The sequence below is a fragment of the Aegilops tauschii genome, chromosome 7 (genome assembly GCF_002575655.3).
Source record: "Aegilops tauschii subsp. strangulata cultivar AL8/78 chromosome 7, Aet v6.0, whole genome shotgun sequence".
Classification (NCBI taxonomy): domain Eukaryota; kingdom Viridiplantae; phylum Streptophyta; class Magnoliopsida; order Poales; family Poaceae; genus Aegilops; species Aegilops tauschii.
Genome location: NC_053041.3, coordinates 595181446 through 595190002, shown reverse-complemented (window position 1 = coordinate 595190002; position 8557 = coordinate 595181446). Strand labels below are relative to the sequence as shown.

Below are 8557 nucleotides of genomic sequence, written 5' to 3'. Positions count from 1 at the left end.
GTGCCATAAATTTGAATTAGACACAAAATCAGTTAGCATACAGGTAAACAGAGAGGTTATTTATTTTCCTAAAATAACATATAGGTTACTTATGACGTTAAATAACAATAAAATAACAGTACTCACAGATTACTCCGTTGTTATTTATCTAAAGATGGGAGTAGGGCTGAATTAGAGCGGAATTGAGCATATGGATACACACAGAAATTGAGCTGAATTGCTTTTTAAACATATAGATGCTACTCCTTGCTGTACTTTCTAAAAATACTCCTTGATGTGCATTCAGACTCAGAATTCAGAGCGGCTAGAATTTAGTTGCAAATCAATCAGATAGATCTATAGTTGCCCCTGCAAGGGATTACAACATCCTGATCTCAAATTCTTGATTGGGTTAACTTTTATTCACTCATTTAGGAAGGCCAAATAAGTTAAACATAGAGCTGTTTCCAGCCACATCTCTGACACTCCCATGTGAAGTCTGCTCTGTACCTTTTTTTAACTGTTGGTATATATAGCATCTGTAGTAGTTGTAGGAGTAATAATTAAATTAAGTTGTGCAGTGGTCCTTTAACCATATGCATGATCAACAAAATTAAGTACGCTTAGCAAAGGAGTAGCATGTGGCCATTCAAGAATCAGGAAAGCAAACAACTTCACTTTCTACTTTCTCAAGAGTGGATTTTTTTTTCCATCAAGAGTGTAACCACTACGTTCCTACATGGTGGTTATCAACCGATCAAAATTATCTATTGTGCAAATCATTCACAATGGATTGATTCTTGCTCACCAAAAAGGTTGGCAGTGTTCTCGGTCCAGCCGCTTGGTGTTGAGGGACAAACGGCTGGTGATGACTATGGCGAAATTGGCTTCTGCAATCAGTGTGTATACGCCCCACATCACATGATCCATACCCGTGGTGGATGGTAGTCGGTGCTACAGAGCCGTGCGTAGAGATCAAATCCATTCATGGGTAGCTCATCAGCAATGGAGAAGAGAAGGCAACATCAACACACACACACAAAAATGATATGAAAATTGAGACGACCAGGGGGTGCTCTTGCTTACTCGAGGAGATGTTCATGTTGAGTGACGCGGCCGAGCAGAATCACGGGGAGTTAATGGGTGCTGGTTGGCCCATGAGGGGAACGACAGAATGGGCTTGGGCCTTTTGGGGCCTTGGATCGGCAACGTTTGCTGTACAAAAAAACATATATATTAAAGCAAAAAGGATATATATTAATTAAACATGGATCATCCAAATAAATCTCTTTTTATACTTAGTAGGAAATGCATGAGAAAACTTAGCTCAAACTTACTCCCTTTGTACCATAATATTAAAGTAGCTTATTTATGTTTGTTCCTTTTCTTTTACTCCTGGGCCATGAACATATGTGGACATGAACAGAAGTGCTAGGTGCATATAAATTCAGCAAAGTGTCCTCTGAATTTATATGCACGGTGCACAAGCAAAGTGCTTCTACAAGTACACCTAGCAGTTAAGAACTGCAACTACTCCTACTGCAAACAAAATTCAGTAATTTTCAATGCATCTATTGCAAACAAAATTCAGTGCATCAATTCCATGTACTCCTAGAGTACTCTTTCTTTGAAATTCAGTGCATCTACTGGAATTAAAATTCAGTAAATTTCTAGCAACTACTCCTACTGCACAAAAAATTGAGTGAATTAAGCATGCAGAGACACCTGCCACAGCTTGATTCACATGTTTGGATTCAGTTGCATTGATGGATTCAGAGTACTACTGCCGGCACTCACTGTTTCTTGGCTTGCTGAAGAAAGAAAGCAGCCAACCAACAAATTCAGAGGAGGGGCTCGCAAGCAAGCAAGCAGGCCAAGAGAGCAAAGGAGGGGCTTACCATCAGCTATGCGGGAGCAGGGCGAGGTAGCGCTTGCTGGGACGGTCGATGGAGATGCCGAGGTCGCGGGCGCGGGGGGCGTTCCGGTTTCTTGGCCCGCTGGAGCAGCCGGAGGCGGGCCACGACGGCGCGTGCTTCGAGCTGGACGAGAGCGACGTCGTGTGGTCGGCCGGTGGCAGCGGTGGGGACGTGGACGAGTGGTCGGCCACGCCGGTAGCTGAGGCGGCAGTGCCCCCGCGGCACGTCGCTCGGCGCACGCCGTGCTGCAGAGGTTCGAGCTGTCGTCGCTCCTTGTGGAGGGCGGCGGCGTCGGGGAGCTGTCGTCGCCCTGGCCGTGCCTGTGAGGCCGGGTCACGGCGCCGCGGCACATCAGGGGCGACAGCGACGGGGCCAACGGAGAGGCAGTGAAGGCCCGAGAGGGAGAGGCGCCGGTGACGCGGGTGAGGGAGAGGTGCCGGCGAGGCGTGCGAGGGAGAGGCGGCGGCGGCGGTGGGAGACGAGGCCCCAGTTGTGCGGTTGTGGGGGCGAGAGCGGAGGGAGTGTGGGTGACTCCGCCGTGATCTGGATTGTGTGCGTGAGTGGAGAGAGTGAGGAGGGGAAGGAGTTGGTGGGTGCTGGTTGGCCCATGATGCGAGTGGGCTTGGGCTTCTTGGGGCCTTGGATCGGCAACCTTTGCTGTGAGAAAAAAAAGTCTCGAAAAAAATGCTATACGAAAAAACATATATATAAAGTAAAAAAGGATATATATTAATTAAACATGGATCATCCAAATAAATCTTTTTTATACTTATTCGGTATATTCAGAATATCACACGAAAAACAGAATTTTGAGGGAAGAAACAAAGTATTCTTGCTTTATGTTGGATTTCTTACATGTTTTTTACTTGGTTTATGTTGTGAGTCTGCCGAGATCTAGGGATTGTGCGGAATGGAGAGAGTGAGGGTGAGGGAGACTGGTGCTGGGTTGGGTGCTGGTTGGGCCGTGCTGGATAGCTGATTTGGACCTTGGATCGGCAATGTTTGCTCTCCGAAGAAAAAATACATTAAAGTATATATATTAAACATGGATCATACGAGTAAATATATTTTTCTACTTATTAGATATATGTTCAGACTATCACAAAAAAAACAAAATTTTGAGAAAAGAAACCGAATATATTTGGTTTATGTTGGATTGCTTGCATGCTTTTATCTTTTGTCGCACAATTTTCCTTAGCTTATATAAAAAATTTAAAAATTCTCAAAAAATATAAATACATTAAAATTATTTAGGAAATTTCAGATGACATATTATGATATATGAACATTATAGTTGGTTGTTTGCTCCGAAAGAAATGCAACATTTTTTTAATAATATAAAAAATGGTTTTTATTTTTTACAAAATAAAACAGTTGTGTTAGTTTCGCTTTTATTTTTATTATATGTTTATATGATGCAATAGAAAATATCGTTTATATTTCATCAGAGATAAAAAGTGATGGTTTCCGATATACACACTGATGTAACAATGACAGACCGGACTGAAACACCACGAGAAGAGGTATATGGCTAATACAAGATGTTTATTTTTTACATTTACTTATTTTTTAGAATATAGGAGACATAGATATGGATTTTGGAGATGCACAAAAAGAATGCATCGACAAGGGTTCCGAAGCGGCGATGCTGAAAAGGGCCGAAAATTCACCCAGTTTTTCACAACATAATGATGTGGAGGCGGTGATATCTCATAGAAAAACAAAAAAGGATACCAATTTAAATGTTATGGCACAAGGTATTCTTTTCAATGTTATTATCGATCTTTCTTTCATCATATTGCCTTTTGTGTTCAACCAATTTGCCTCATTTTTTATACTAATTTGGCTCGTTTTTGTATCACACCGACAGACTATGTCTGTACCCCATCCCCTAGATATATTACAGTCATCGAATCAATCATGTCTGCCCCCAAGAAAACCAAGTTCGTGGACATTGAAGATGCCTTGTTATCAAACAACGATTTGGAATACCTGATGAAGGATGATATGTTCTTACATGATGGTGTAAGACCGATTGCATAAACATTGTAATTAATAATATAAACAATATATAATATCATAAGACATAGATATAATGGTAATTCTGGAATTACAGGTGATAAATGCTTACATATATTGCATGCTGGGTCACTACATATATTGCTTTTGCAGGATGGGTATGAGCTGAGGAAGCAGTTTTTATTATACTTGCTCAAACATCGTGCATCGTGCGAATGAAGCTAAAGACAACTTGCCTGATATTGTGAGACAATTTCTTAAGTGCATCAAGTAGATCCCAATAATTTGTAATAGATCTTTAGTTGGATCATTCCTTATATGTATACATTGTTAATGTGCTATTTTGTTATCACTTTACATTACAAGTTAAGTGGACTTCAATTATTATGCAATTGGGACCGTATTATAGTGTCTCTATCTATGACTGTTTCAGAAGCCCGTGGCAATGCACGGGCGTTCTACTAGTGAGTGCTAAGAGCAATGAAATAGAGGATGGAATTAGTACCAGGCTACCAACTCAAGTTTTTCTTTCCTAATATAATCCAAATGATAATTACAACGTTCCTAACAAAAAATAAAACTGTTGGTCACGGACTAACTTTCTGGTTCTAGGCAACAACCACTTTATCTGTATGTCCTCCAACAGTTTTATTCACAAACAACTACTCCCACGTCCCTCGGATCCAAAAAAAGTATAGTACAAAGCTGCGACACTTTTTTTGGATCAGAAGAGGAGGGGGTATATTATAGAGTGAATAAGCTAAAACATCAATTAACTAAACTGTCAGCATCAGCATGTGCCGCATATTATATCAATTATGGATGAGAGATTCCACCTGGAACTTGCACTTGTCGGCATGAACAGCCTTTAGCATACAAATGCGTAGATACATCGGCGATTCCGTCGTCCTCCGGCCGACCAAGTGTTTTCCCTTTTTCTCTTTCACGAACGAACGTACAGTCTTTTTTTTGCCGGTGCCAAATATGTATGGCGTAAGTTGCTTGGTTGTTTTGGTACATGCACACCCCAGTCGTCTCTGTTTCTTCTGTGTATCAACATGTTTTACCACACGCAACATCCACACCAATTCTTCCATGTATGAACGATCAGCTAAACTGTAATCCTGTCGAATATCGACATTCGCTGAGCTAGTGCCACATTGATATTCAAGATTTACTTGAGTCGTTGCCTAATTTACTGCATATAAGAACAAATCGGAAGATAACCTGATAGTAGTGAATCGACATCGGAGCTTAATAGAGGGCACACAACCAATAGTATAGTGGATTGCTAGTGTGTGATCTGCGTCAGCGATGGTGCAAACTTTGGAGGTCGCTGTTGTGGGGCGCGCACAGCTGAGGTGCCTTCTGCACCTTGACCGCCATAATCTGTCGAAGAGATAGGATGGACAGTTGCCGAATCAAAATTGTCGCCACCCGCTGATGAGAAGCATCTCTGAACTCCATAATTCAATCATGGTGATTAAAGAGGACATGAAGCTGATTTCTTTGAAAAAAGGCATGGAGATGTAAGATGAGATATATCATGCATCACATACCTTGCATCTTACCTTGTGCAGCCATCCTCGCCGCTAGAACTTGCCATGTAACACAGGCCGCATATCAATAGTTTATCACCGCTCCCCGGTTCTCTCTCTCTGCCTGCCGCATGTGAGATCCTCCAGTAGAGAGCCCTCTTTCTTCCAGTTCCTACTGCTGAGTCAATGTTGGATAACCCCACGCCGATTGTTGCCAAACTCCATTGGAGTATCTGGGAGGCTTCAGCTTGTTCGTCCATCACCGCCGGGCGTTGTAATAGGGGTAAACTATGGACCATTTGGACGTCTACAGGAATCTGAGGCCGACCATGTAACCGTCAAGATGCTTATTTTTTTAGAAAGCCTTCAATACGATACGTGTAGTGCTTGTTAGGTTGGGCACGGTCAGATACAGAGAGATATGTTCCATCCGACTACTCCTAGACCTCTAGGACTAATACTTTTTCTAAGAAATCCTTCAAGATGAGACGTGTAGTGCTTGTTACGTGAGATGGCCCATTTCTCTATCGTAGACTTCTAGGACTCTAAAGGCGTAGCGCAAAAAAAAGATCTATAATTGTTTATTTGATCTTAGCCATACAATGAAGATCCTAAGGTTAGTTTTACGTGTTTACCGAGGATTAACGCGGAAACTCGTATGGTGCCTCCGATTAGCCTCTAGGATTCTAATACTTTTTCTAAGAAATCCTTCAAGATGAGACGTGTAGTGCTTGTTACGTGAGATGGCCTATTTGTCTATCGTAGACTTCTAGGACTCTAAAGGCGTAGCACAAAAAAGAGATCTATAATTGTTATTTGATCTTAGCCATACAATGAAGATCCTAAGGTTAGTTTTACGTGTTTACCGAGGATTAACGTGGAGACTCGTATGGTGCCTCCGATTAGTAAATACTGGTCGTCAACCCGTGCATTCGCACGGGCTTGGTTTTGAGCATAAAAATTGTGGAATCTCTTTCCTTTTTGTGTTGTTTCATTTCTTGGTGCTTTAATGATGTATCGGCCTTTTCCTATTTGCCTTCATGCTTTTGCAAATGTGGATTGTTTGATCAGCTGGCACGTTTTTATTCATTATATTTTGTTTTCTCTAAATAATACAGGTAGATTAATAGGCCTCTATGAGTCATAAAAAAATTTGTGTTGTTGTAACAATTTTCTTCTGTTATTTTGATTTCTCCCACTATGAGTTGAACACATCTTGACTATGGCTAGTGAGAAACGGGGGTGCCTAATATTGAATTGATTTGGACCTTGAAGATATACACCATGATTAATTAAAAGGCATTCTAGTAATTCACTAACAGAAGGTAAAGGAATTAATAACGATGTATATATAAAGTACAGATCTAATATTCCCATATATTCTATTATTACGTCCTAAATGTTATTGAATACCCATCCATGTTTGAACTGTCTTTCTAGTACTCCATACACCATGTTTCCGAATCTCTCCGGCCACCGATAGTTTATCAACACCATATAACCTTCTACTTGGTCTTGAATCTTTATACTTATGAATACCTCCTTTCTTGATTATCATTATCTTTTTTTGTTTTCTAATGAATATTGGTGCATTTTGTGATTTATGGTCCTCGTGAAGTTTGATTTCCTGAATTTTTTATTCATTTATTTCGTGTAATGATACATCATGAGTCGGATCTTGCCTTATAGTTTTCAAAATACATGATGTTTCTCTTGTACTTCATGCCAGCACTCATTGTGTTGGTCTATGAATACCTCCGTTCCTTCATTCTGTGAATGTCCAACATCAAGATTATTTCCTAGTATTTTATCAACACTGCCACAATTGTGAATTATTGTAAGCTTCCCCTTATATCTTGATTCCATGACTGTGAATTTATATGTCTTCGCTACCCTTAGTTTCAAATTCTTCATCAGATTGTACAACACAACATGTGTTCCTGGTGAAGACGTTTTGGCATCCTTCACAATTGGTATATCATTGGTACCATGCTGCTACAAAAAAATATTACAAACTATGGGTTAATCACATTAAAACGAAAATCATATTTATTATTTCGCATGTTGTAGACAGTAAACAACATAAAGCATCAAAGTAGAAAAGGCACCAGTTCAATTTGCATCTATTACGGATGGATCTTTTTCAGAATGTATTAAAAAGATTTCTATGCATACTGTAAACTTTGTACCAATACTTGAGGTTATAGCATTCAGTCTAAACTAAAACATCAGTCTCTATCTCTCTGCAAAACAAATGTCAGTCTCTATCCATGTTTGTACGTACAATAATATGGCCCATAATATATGGTTCACTAAAGGATAAAGTATTAGCAAAATAATGAGATATTATCATATGTCTCTTGGACACATCTGCTCAGGTTACTTATCACAATTGGGAATATTAATAGAAGTGTTATTTTTTATATGTTCCATTGTACTTGCCATGCACTATGTAGTAGTACCACCAATGATCTACTGTATTTAGTAATTGATTTAAAGCTTCATGCTGTAGATATTTAAATAATCATTATTAAACTTAGATGTAGAAAAGTATGATATGTGGCAGAAATATATAATTGAGATGTTTTTGCTGCCTTAAAAACTATTTTCTTTTACAAATAAGATTTTTAATAAGGGTTTATTTACGTTACACTCTCCAGAGTCTTCCAAATAATGCCATGCTATTTATATCTTGCAAACAAACATAGTTTCAGTCCTATAGGATTGAAGATGATACTGACATCATAATCCTATATTTTTTCACTTTCTACTTTTTAGAATTTTACGAATAATAGAAGCTCTATACTTTCTTTACAATAAGGTTACTTGAATACATATTTCTAGCCACTGCTCATATGACCCTAATCCTACAATTATAATGTGCCTGAATAATCGAGGAGACGTGGATGGACATTGTGTTAGGTAGAGAGCCTCGAATTAATAAATATATGAGACACAAATTAGAAGGAATAAATGAAACAATATGGACTAATTATACCATGCCAAAGGGCACCTGACTTTCAAAGTAAAACCCTGAAAATTGATGCATTACTACGAAGCCATTATAAGAGAAAAGAACAACCAAGTGTGACTTCATAGGTAGGG

The 8557-nt window shown here is 39.5% G+C and overlaps 1 long non-coding RNA gene across 2 annotated transcripts; it reads right to left on the bottom strand.

The window, feature by feature from the left end:
* Positions 1 to 560: 560 nt before the first annotated feature.
* Positions 561 to 2531, bottom strand: LOC141027833 (uncharacterized). 2 transcript variants are annotated; one of them, XR_012189799.1, is made up of 2 exons: positions 1878 to 2531; positions 561 to 1194 (listed from the first exon to the last, which is right to left on the bottom strand). It is a non-coding gene; the product is annotated as an uncharacterized lncRNA (long non-coding RNA). The 2 variants fall into 2 exon arrangements; XR_012189800.1 differs by lacking the exon at positions 1878 to 2531 and adding an exon at positions 1705 to 1865.
* Positions 2532 to 8557: the final 6026 nt, after the last annotated feature.